Genomic DNA, 12,415 nt, shown 5'->3' with positions numbered 1-12,415 from the left:
GAATACCGTTCTTTTGAAATGTGTGTTCTCCACTGTGTTCATGCTGAGGTATTTAAGACAAGACTGAATGGGAGATGGTACCTGTGGCCCATTTTATCATCTGCCCATTGCACACCATCTTTAATGATTCTATCACAAAAAGAAGCAGTTTTGTAGGACTGATGACACAGAGAGATGATGAACAAAAACCAGATCAGCAGTTCAAGACATCTAGCCCAATGATAGCCCATGTAATTAAAATTGAACCGTCTATTAGTTAATCCCTCCATAAATGAACTTGGTGACAGCTGGGTTGCTCTAGAAGACTCATTTTGCACACTTCTTATTTGCAACCATATGTACCTTACTCCAAAATTTTCCCACCCTCTTTGATCCTTTTTCCCTATACAGCATGCATTTAGGTGCATTTAGATGATTGTGTTAGCTTTGCAAATCACTCTTATTGATTACATTTTGATCTCTTATCATTCCCTTTTCTTCCAGGTTTTGCAAATCTTATTAACTGTTTCTTTCTTCAGACACATCAAGAATAGAATATATGCAGGAGTGTGATCTTTGCATTTTAATTTGCCCAGAAGAAACCAGCTAATTCTCAAAATAATCACATCATGTTCTTTTACTCCTCCCCACCAAAAAAAGTTTTGAATTACATTAGTTAAATTTAGGACTTATTCAGGTCATTGGTTATATGTAACATAGAATTATTGAGTATTATAATAAATCACTCCATGAAATTCTTATTAATTTTGTTTTTCAAAATATCAAATTCTGCAGTTCAGAACTTTACCTTGAGTTATTTTCTGAATTCAGAGAATATCATCATGTATACTGAATTCAAAATGTGATGAAGTATCACCGTGTTTTGAGTTTCTTTTGTAGAAAAAATACCTACATGATGTTCAGAAAACATTAATTAAGTAAGCAATGATAACATGTACCTTACATTTGCAAATTTTAAGAAAACAACACTGATTTGTGGGAGATTTAAAAGAAAGATTGAGGGGCGCCTGGGTGGCTCAGTCGTTAAGCGTCTGCCTTCAGCTCAGGTCATGATCCCAGGGTTCTGGGATGGAGTCCCACATCGGGCTCCCTGCTCGGCGGGAAGCCTGCTTCTCCCTCTCCCACTCCCCCTGCTGTGTTCCCCCTCTCGCTGTGTCTCTCTCTGTCAAATAAATAAAACCTAAAAAAAAAGATTTATTTAAAAAAATAAAAATAAAAGAAAGATTGAAAATCATGACACTGACCTCTGTACTGAATTCATCATTTATTTCTGTGTTCTGATTAATGCTTAAAAGTGGATAATAAACTTAAAATTTTAGAGATTTGGGTATCCTTCAGTGGCAGTAATAAAATATTAAAATCACAATGAATTTTGAACTGTAATGAAAATGTCTTAAATGATCACTGAATTCCCATACTCAACTTGCTCCTCATTTTCTTCTCTCTTTTTCCTTAAATTTTGTTCAGGGCATACGTATACAATTCTCTGAAGAAGGTAAAATAACCTACCTGTTCTATTTTCCTAAAAAATGATTTTCTGAGAACAGAAAAAAAAAATCCTTTGACAAATAAAAAGTGCTATATAAATGTGAGGCAATCATATCATTGTTCCTTATAGCAAAAAGACTGCCTTGACCTTGAGGAAAGGAAGAAAGGATAAATTAACTGAAGATCCTGTATTGCTCTCACTGCTATAGAAGGCTCACTGTAATTTACTAATTCAATCATATATCTTTTCATCCATCTGTTCAGTACACTGCAGATTTCAGAGACCTATGAACTTTTTAAGAGTCGGTGCAAAAGAAAATAGAATAACCATTTTCTCTAAAACAGCCTGTAAATACACATGCCTTCATTTCTTTAAGAACGATTATTTGGGGAATTTTTTACCCTTCATTTTTTAAATTTTTTAGTTTTTTTCATTTTAATTCCAATATAATTAACATACATTGTTATATTAGTTTCAGGTGTACAATATAGTGATTCGATACTTCCGTACATTACTCAGTGCTCGCCAGGATAAGCATAGTCATTCTCTGTCACTGAGCCCTCTTTGCAACTCCAGAGCCTCACTCAGCACTTGACTATGTAGGTGGCCACCAAATGCCAATGAAATTTCATAAGTCAGATTATTCAGTATGCTGTCAGATAAAACTCATTTGCCCTCTTAAGATTGTCTCACTCTGACTGTATTCAATGGTTTTGATTTCATTTGGCCATCATAAGTATAATCTGTCCAAACTTGTTTGGTAAACAGTAGCTGCTAGTTCAGTTAGTCACTGCCACCCACATCTCATTTCTCCAGGAACCTGAATAGGAGATGTTGGCAGAGCAAAAACTTCTCTAAAGGATTTCACTGAAACACATTTAATAGAATATTGCAACAGAAGTACTGTCAGGCAGCCCTAAGTGTTTGTTTAATGTTTCCAACATCTGTGTAATATTTTTATACCTTTGTTTCCTTTTTCTGATCTTAGAGGAGTAATTCTTCAGCACATGAGTCCCTGGCAAAAGGAAAACACAAAAATCTAATCTTTTCTTGGTCATGATATAAGGCTGAAAAAAAATTAAAAATAAAAATAAATTTTAAAAAACTTATTTTACACCACCTGTTATTTATCATTGCTTAGCCTCTGTTAATTATTTATCTTCTGTATCCCTTTTTATTTTTGACGTCACCCATTAGATGAAAGAGAATAATGGCATAATTCCAGTAAAGCTATAAATATTTATTGAGTAATAATGGATTTTAACCCTATACAAACGATAAAACCTGGGCGAGCAGAAGCTATTCCTTGACAAATTAAAACATACAGATTAAGCATTTGCTAGTATTCAGAGTATTTGGAACAGTAAAAGGAAGTATTTTTGTATGAGAGCTTTGTAATATGAAAACAAAGTGTATAATCATTTTTTTTTAAATATTAAAACTTATTACTCATTGTATTCAAGTACAGTAGACATTCTCCTGAATGTCTGAAAAGATTTATGGAATGAAATATACAGAATTGCTGAATTCCTTAATTAATAGTCCATCACAGTTCGTTAACAGTTGTAACAGTTCATTACAATAACAACAGCTATTTTATATCAGGGAAAGAGTATGAGAGATACTGGACAACAGCATATGTCTGTAAGAATCTCTACAGTATTTTAAGAAAATCCAAAATTTGTTTAATATGTTCGTAAATAGCATTTAAATTATCCTATGCGGGGCGCAGCTAGGGAGACGCTTTGTCCCGGCGGCGGGCTTCCTGGCCTGTGGTTTGGAGCTCGGAGCGGCGTTGGCCGGACCCCTATTCGCGCCCGGCTCGGCTCGGCTCCCTGCCGGGCTCCAGGCCCATGGCTTCCCGGGGCAGAAAGCGGAAGGCCGAAGTGGCGGTGGTCGCGGCGGCGGCGAAACAGGAGAAGCCGGTGGGCGGCCGGAAGGCAGTGGAGGCCGCGACCGTCGTGATCGAGCATTGCACGAGCTGACGCGTCTACGGGCGCAACGCCGCGGCCCTGAGCCAGGCGCTGCGCCTGGAGACCCCGGAGCTTCCGGTGGAGGTGAATCCTGCCAAGCCCCGGAGGGGCAGCTTCGAGGTGACGCTGCTGCGCCCGGACGGCAGCAGTGTGGAGCTCTGGACTGGGATTCAGAAGGGGCCCCCACGCAAACTCAAGTTCCCTGAGCCTCAAGAGGTGGTGAAGGAGCTGAAGAAGCACCTTTCGTAGGGTGTGTTGGGCAGAAGTCCTCGCGCTGAGCCTCCTGTCCCTGGTGGTGTTGGAGCATTTATGATGGAACATGGCCAAAACTTCAGTCATGTACCTGAAGCCAAGGTTTCTTCCCCTCCAGAAAGGATGGTTCAGTTGTGAGGCAACCCTCTAGTAAGGCATTGAAAAGTTCTTGGATTTGGTTTAATAAAAGTTGAAATAAAGTATCTGAATAAAAAAAATAAAAAATAAAAAAATAAAGTATCCTATGTGGTAGAATTGGAAAGAAGATATCGCATGAAAAAAATCAGTCATTTTATGATTAATTTTCTAAGGTCTAGACACATAAAAATGTGGGCAAATCAGATTTTACAACTGATATTCCAGTGTAAGTTGTTTACTATTTATTCACTTATTTTATTTCACTCAGGAGGAAATGATTTTTTTTTCATTTTGTAGTGTAATTGCTATAACTATTAAGATTCCAAAAAGTAGGGAGTATCAGAAATATCTAAGCAACAGAATCAGATTTAACCACAAAATCAGCAGTTTTCATATTGTATAAAGTATACCACTATCTAGTGTTTCTAAATACTAGTAAATGAAAAATATAGCATGACACAGACTGCAAATTTAAACCAATCGACATTATAAGAATCTTCTGTATTAAAAAATACAACATGTTTTGAAAGGTCTAGAATGATTCTACAACAAAGTTTGGCAAACATTACCAACAACTTCAGAGTGAATTATAAACAAAACAGTCACAGCATTGGGAAGGTTATTTTTTAAGTCTGTATAATATGGAGATTCTGATTTTTAGTGTTTATTTGTATGTCTATTGGTGTTTGGCTTTTTCAGATGTAAAACTTTTCTTTTAAATCCAATCTGCTTGGATTACTGTGAGATGCCTGAAACTGCATTTAATTAGTAATTCTTACTAAACACAAGAAACAGATAACCTTGAATCCCATCATACCAATTTATTACACATTTATATTATAAATTTACAGTATCATATATTCATCCATATTCATTAAAAATATTACCAGCATCATTTTTCCATCTTTCGGTTTTAGTCTATTTCAAAGCCAGTTCTTTTTCTGTAATATCTCTGATATTTCCTTCAATCTACCAGATGTAGATTTGCCATCAGAAAAATTCAGGCTTTCAGAAACATTACCTATCTTTGTTCTGTCTAAATTAAATCCATGAGCCCCAGTATCACAACCATTGCTGGGTGGTCCCTCCCTTTCCCCAGGCCTCTACAGGGAGATTCATGTGTTGCCCAGAGGATGAAAAAGAACATCCAGGTCTCATTAAGCCCTGTAGTACTACCACCACTCCATAAACATTTAAGATGGGGATAGGCTAATGTTTCCCCAATTCACTTGAGCCACCCTCTTTTGCAAGACTTGCAAGAATGTCTTGCATTATACTTTTAAATGTGAGGTTTTACAGATATTTGTTCTCTGCCTGGGGCCTTAGTCTACACGTAGGCCAGCTTTGTGATTTAGTGTCTCCATCATTTCACAAGCATACATCAAATAAATGAATTTATTTAAAAATTACGATGCCTCTCTCACTCGGGATCTCAGACTTAGAATAAAAGGCAATATTCTTTACTTATAAAGAACATTTTTCTGGAGACCCTCTGTGCAGAAAAGGGTTAGCATAACAAGCCCAAGACCGCCTGTCCTTAGAAAATCCTGCTTGCAAGGTTGCCCTTGGCTTGCACCTGGAGACTCGGCTGATAAAGTTTCGTACACTGATATAAAGCTTTCTTTAAATGATAAGAGTGGCTCATTGTTTGTGCAAATAATGCGGTTTATGCTGAACACCTGCTTTCCTTCTGGGATTCTAGAATTTAGATACATGTTAGGCAGAATGTGCCTATGTGACCAGTCCCCAGTTTAAACCTTGGATGCTGAGCATCTGATGAGCTTCCCTGGTAAAAACCAAACAAACAAAAAACAAAACAAAACACAACAAAACAAAAAAAACAAAAAACCTCATATGTGTTGTCACAACTCAATACTGGAGAAATTAGGTGTGCCCTTTGTGACTCCTCAGATGGGAGACTCTGGAAATTTGGTGCCTGATTTCATCCATACTTACGTCCCATGCTCCTTTTCCCTTTGTTAATTTTGCTTTGTATTCTTTTCACTGTAACAAAGCATCGCTGTGGGTAAAATTATACTGAGTCCGGTGAGGCCATTTATTGAATCACTGAACCTAGATTGGTCTTGGTGAACCTCAGCCCACTCGCTGAAAAGGAGAATTCTATTTTAGCAAAGGGCTTGAAGCCATCTGAGATTCCGGAAGGATGCTGTCAATACACAGAAATGTATTACCTTCATCCAAAATACTTGCTTTGTATGTTTATTCTGGCAGCTGAGGTCATTACTATCATACAACTATTTTAATTGCCAGTCTTATTTTATACGACTCTCAAATAAGTCACTAAATCAGCCTGAGCACACTGTATTTTTCAAATAAGTTCTTCTGCTCCTCTCCATGTCTTTGTTCATTCTGTTCATATTACCTTGAGTGCCTCCTCCAGCTCTAATTGGTAGGAACCTAATGTCTTTAAGGACCACAGAGAGATAGAAGTGGAGTGGTTAATGCACGGTTTTGGAATCAGATGGTCTAGGCTCAAACCATGACAGGTACTGGCTAGAACCTTGAGCAAGTTATTTCTCCTTTCTGTAGCTCAGTTTCCTTATTGGAATGCATATCATGAAAAAGTAAACTTACAGAAAAGTGGTACTCATGTGTTAGGATTAAATAATTCAACATTTGTAGAGTCTTTAAAACTATGTAACACATTGTAAATGAACATTATTTTTGTGTTTATAACATAAATGATACTGGCTTCATAATTACTCTGAAGAAAATGTTCTACTGGCCTCCTAATTGCTCTGAGGAATGTACATGATATGCCACGGGCCGAGATCCATGGAGCTGGGGTGACAGGGTCGACTTTGAGAGAAAAGAGTGTTTTCATGTGTCATTGATAAGTCACTGGACTGACTTCCTCATCTCCTGCCGCAACAGGTAGAATGAAGTAAATTGTTCTGTGCCTGATTTCCGGAATGCCTCAGGGGGCCACTGCTTTAAAAGCTCCAGAATAATGTTACATGAAAATCTAACACTAACAATAACTTCACAATTAATTGTGAAAAAACAGTCGTAGAATTAAGCAGTTTGCTTTTCAAGTCTGAAAGATACCGAAAATAAACTGAGTTTTAGTGTTTATTTTTGGGCCTATCAGTGTTGTAACTTTGAGTTATAAATTTTTTCTCCTAAATGCAACCAACTAGGGTGGTTGGGCCTCTTGGCCCTCTGACCTCAGAAGACTTAAGGTGTAACCAGAAAAATATCTTGGCATCTGCCCCACACTTCTTGCCACTCTGCCCATGTGTCCCATAAAATCAGTTCTTCTACTTTTGTATTTCTCTAGTCTCTTAATCCCTCCATGTCCCCACTAATCACAGCCACCTCCTGTCTTCACTGCCTTTTTCAATTTATTTAGATTCATGATTCATTGGTAACTTCTTTACAACCAGTCTTCTCTCTCCCTTAATCTCAGTACCCAAGTCTATGCTGGCTTTGGTGTAATCGAAGTTTGCAGGAGGAAGTATTATAACAGCACCGAACACTATCAAATCATGAGCTCTGACATCAAACTGGCACTCAGTACTTTCTGGCAGTGCTAGTGGTTTTCTGGTAAAGTCTCTCTCTCATGGGGAATAAGATCGTGTGCAGGGTATTAAAGTGAGCAAGTACTCTTCAGTAACTATAAAATAAATGATCATAAATAATGAACATGTAAATACATGTTCCTTGTTTACAGCTTGAGCACAACCCCATCTTAATTCCTAGACCATTATGTTATGGCAGAAAAAAACACAGGGTTAGGAATTAAATCACCTGAAACTGAGCTCTGGATCTACTCCACGTAGACTGGAGTCACATAATCACTTGAGCCTCACTAGCTCCTTTCCCGCCCCACTTCCCTCCCCTGACTTTGACAGCAAGCAAAATACCTTGAAAGCACTCTGTCCCTGTTACAGAATGAGGTGCAGAAGGGAATTCATGTTTAGCTGCCTTCACGTGACACTGTCATTCTCATGTTTGTTTCTCTTCCCCCAACCATGAACCATGAGCATCAGTCGCTCCAACTTAGAAGTTGTTGAAATAGAGCCTTTTTTACAAGTCTTTCATCAAATTCTCTCTCAAAGCTTCCAAGCATTCCCTAAGGGTCTTCTGGAACTCTAGCTATGCCGTATTGAAGAAAAGATTAGGGGAACATTTTTTTTCATTAAATACTAATGTATTAAACTTCTGCTTCAGGTACACTATTTTCTGAGTGTTTGTAAAGGCCCTGAAATTTCATTGTGGTGTTATGTTATTATTCCATTTCAACCTAATTGATCTAAAACTAAGTGGGGGTACTGTAATTCAGTTGTGTCCCTAGCCACCTAAAGTTAGCAAAGACCCCACAAGTTAAAGGGCATGGTCCCTCCAAAGATTGATCTTACCTCAAATGCCAGCCACACTTAAAGGATCATCAGGGGCCTCCCACACTTCTGACTGAATGACTACACATTTGGAAGTTCCCATGACCCCCTCAGGTTCAGTAATTTGCTATAATGACTCACAGAACTCACAAAAGTACTGTACTTACAATTAGGTTTTATTATGAAAGACACAAGTCAATGAAGAGGCACAAAGGGTAAGGTCTCGGAAGGAACAGACAGCTGTATCCTCTCCTTGTGGAATCAGGGTGCAATCACCCCACCAGCACAACGCCGTATTCACAAAATAGAAACTCCACAGAACTTCTGGTGCCCAGAATTTTTATTGCAGTTTCAGAACATAGGCATGATTGATTAAATCATTGGCCACCTGGTTGAGCTCAAACTGCCTCCTCCCTCCCATTCCCGGAGGTCAAGGACTTTGGTTGATACCCAGTGGCTCAACACCCCAGCCCTTTAATCACAGGGTTGGTCTTTCTTGAGTAGCTTACCCTATGCTAAATCTTCTTGTTAGCATAAATTAACTAGAGGCCCCCTGCTGAGGCAGCTCATTAGTATAACTATCAGGATCCACTACGAATAACAAAGAATTCCTATCGCAGAGGAAATCCCAAGGATTTAATTTTCCTTTTAGGAACCAGAGACAAAAACCAATCAAACTCGTTTTCTAACAACAGTTATGCTGTTTTTATTACTAATAGATATATCAATAAACAGATGGAATATGTGGATGTATGAATTTAATATAGACAGCACATAATATTTAGTACTATTTATTGGCTGGCAATCTGTATACATCAAAGTGCCTTGGTTCACAGCTCCATCCCTGATGAGTTCTGTCACCTCTTTGTAGATTGAAAGATGGCCAACCTCAAAGCAGGTTAGCAAATGCTTTATTCGTTGTCATACTGAAGACTAGAGCCCAGAAGACAGTCTTTCAGATTGCTGTGAAGAACTGCCTGGAAGCTTGTTAGCAACAGGGGATTATATATACAAAAAGGGAAAGGGGGTATATATGCTTACAAGCAGTTGTCCAAATATTTGTGTGTTGCAAGGTGTAATGTGTTTGGCTGTAAAAATTAAGATTTACCGATGTCCACATAGACAAGAGAAAGACCTTTAGGCTATCTTTATACATAATTTTTCTATCATTTCTGATTGTTCAAAAATACTGCCTGCATGCCTCTGCTTAACTGGTTTTCCAGTTCTTCCTGTTTTCTCGATATTTCCTTGAGGTCACTTGAGATGGTCACAGAAGACTGACATCAGCCACCCACTGAAGTTTTAATATACATCCTGAGGCAATTACTTAAATTCAGTATCTCAATTTTCTCATTTGTAAATGGTAAAAATAAAATATTTACCTCATTGCTAAGGATATGTTATCTATTCTAGTCCCCTGCTCATTTTTATGCTCTGCATGTCACAAACTTTGTCTTGTTCATTTTTATATCCTCTCTAGTGCCTTGCACATGGGAGGTCACAAATGCATGTTCTAGGGATGTCCATGGATTCTGAACCCAAGGATACAACAACTATTTTGTGCTTCACTTACTTCAGTTATCTCCATTTGGCTCGAAGGAGAGGAAACACTTGGGAATTACAGGAAATTTCATCAGAATTCGGTCCCAAAAGCAAAAAATGGAAAATCCAATTCAAACTGACTTAGACAAAATCAAGAATGTAACTGCCCCAGCAACTGAGCAGTCCCTGGATAGTTCTGTCTTCTGGTGTTCCTTGGTTCAAGGTTGAAATGTCACTCAATCCACGTCTTGGTTCATCTTTCCCTGAGGTATCTCTATCCCCAGCTTCCACTGATGGCTTATGCTAGCTTTAAGCTTATCCTAGTGGTCCCAAGATGGCTGCAGAGAGACATGTCTTCATATTGCCACTCCAGGATATGGTTGAAAGAGCTTTTCTTTTTTAGAAACTTCATAGAATATGTAAGTACTGGCTCAGACTGGATCATCTGCCCATCCTGGAATTAATTACTTAGTTCAGTGGAGAATGGGACATATTTTTAGTTTAAGCCAATCAGAGACTACCCTTAGAACTGGGCACCCAAGTTACCTTATCCAAACCAAATTCAGTAAAACTGCAAAGTGTGAATTCCCCTATGAGAAAAGTCATGCTTGTCTTACTGAGTAAGGGACAGGTGGGACTAGGTAGGGAGAGATAGATAGGGGGCTCTGTGATCAGGCTCACAGAAATCCCAAAAATGTGGAGGTGTGGGAAAACCAGAGATAAGGGAACAAACCGGACCACCCTGCCCTAGGACCACCCTGCCCTAAGACTACCCTGCCCTAGGCATGGGGGAGGGGGGGTGTCTTTTTTATGATAATCACCTGTGACCAACAAAGAATAACTAGACCCTAAAAAGGAAGTAAGTCATTGAAGGTGTTATCACTAGTCCTTGCTCAATGGCGATATCAATAGAGATGTTAAAAGGATTTAAGTTCCCTGGTTAGCTTTCTATAAAAGACCAACCCTAAAGGCCCTCATTGGCAACCCTGTCGGGACTCCTGTCACTCTTGAGAACTTTTTCTGTATCTTCACCTAATAAACTTCTATCACTTTACTTACTCTCCGTTGTGCGCAAGATTGACTCTGTGAGACAAGAACCTAGCTCTCCCGCTTCATTATGCTGTGGAAACTGATGTATACTGTGAAGGCAATCTACAAATTTCCATTTCAACCACTCTCTTGCAAATGCTAAATTCATCCTTTTATCAGGGAGACTTCAATACTTCCCCAGTGTTTTTTTCTCCTTCCTTCCTTCCTTCTTACTTTTGTTATTTATTTCTTTTTTTTCTTGACTCTGGATTATTGACTAACTTTGCTATTTCTTCCTGCGTCTTTCACTCTTATTCCCTCCTTCCCTTTAGTTATATCTTGCTTCAATTGCATTTCAGAAATTTTGGCCATGAATCAGGGTAGAGAATGAGTAACCAACAGATAGTTATTGATCATAGAGTTGATCCTTCTTGCCTAGGAGTAATTCATTGTAAGATGAGTTGCCTTCCTGGAGAATTCTTCAGTTGGATATATCTCTATTTCAAGGAACACAGATGAAACCAGTAGCAAAAAGTTTTATCACGGCCACCATTTTTTTTAATTGAACTGCCAATATGCAGGAAAGAGTATTCTCGACCTTAAATGCCCAGTGTCTCACAGCACAGCTTGCAACATCTTGCCGAAGATGAATCGGTCTGTCTTTAGTAGCCTGAAACTAGGATTCACTGTTCTCCTTTGGCATATGACATTTACAAAAGCATTTAATTTTAATATGCAGTTGTTTTTCAGTGTAAACACTTTCTGACCTATATCCTTTCTTCTCTATAGCTTCTTCAGCTGGGGAGGAAATGCTACCATGGCAACATGTCAGCTTTTTATGGTTTAAATTGTCTACTCAAAAGCATTTAAAATTTTCAAACCAAATTACAGTGAAGTTCAGGGGCAGTAGAGGTATATTCAGCATCTTGTCTCATGGAATTATTTGTAGAAACTTATGAATTTCTTTTCAATTTAATTGTAGCCTCACATGGAAACTTTTAAATATCACTAGAAGTTCTATCTCTTCTTTGAACATCTTTTGCAAGGAAACAACCCTCTCTGAAACAGTTTTATGAATCTTGTCCAAATGAAGTGACATTTGATACACCATTCTTCAAACTTAAATTTTCTAGCTAAAAAGTGTCAGTTTCTTTGACCTCTTGACTTTCATTTTATGCTTATCAATGACCTTAGGAATTGTCTTCTTTCCTTGTTCATCTTTTTTTTTTTTTTCACAAAGAGATGTAATTTTGTTGAGGGGGGTGGGGCAGAGGGAGAGAGAGAGAGAGAATCCCAAGCAGGCTCCACACCCAGCCCGGAGCCCGATGTGGCAATCCATCTCACGACCTTAAAGAAAAGATTTCAGACCTGAGCTAAAATCAAGACTCGGAAGCTTAACCGACTGAGCCACCCACGTGCCCCAAGAAATGCAGTTTTATGATTTTGTATCGTATGAGTTAAAGTATACTCTGAGATATGTTCAGATGTGCTTGGCTTGCTTGCTCATAAGCTAAATGCTTTATCCATACTATATCCTGTACACTTCTATTTCTATCCTCCATATCTTTTAGGCGTTTTTAAAACTAATTTTTAAAATACATTATTGTTTCTTGCTGCCTTCTGAAATAACT

At 38.4% G+C, this 12,415-nt stretch overlaps 1 pseudogene; it reads left to right on the top strand.

Moving 5' to 3' along the window:
* Nucleotides 1-3,221: 3,221 nt before the first annotated feature.
* On the top strand, nt 3,222-3,917 carry LOC102731414 (selenoprotein H pseudogene; annotated as a pseudogene).
* Nucleotides 3,918-12,415: the final 8,498 nt, after the last annotated feature.

This window comes from Leptonychotes weddellii, chromosome 5 (assembly GCF_054177405.1).
Source record: "Leptonychotes weddellii isolate Sample4059 chromosome 5, ASM5417740v2, whole genome shotgun sequence".
Taxonomy (NCBI): domain Eukaryota; kingdom Metazoa; phylum Chordata; class Mammalia; order Carnivora; family Phocidae; genus Leptonychotes; species Leptonychotes weddellii.
This window is presented reverse-complemented; position numbering and strand designations above follow the sequence as displayed.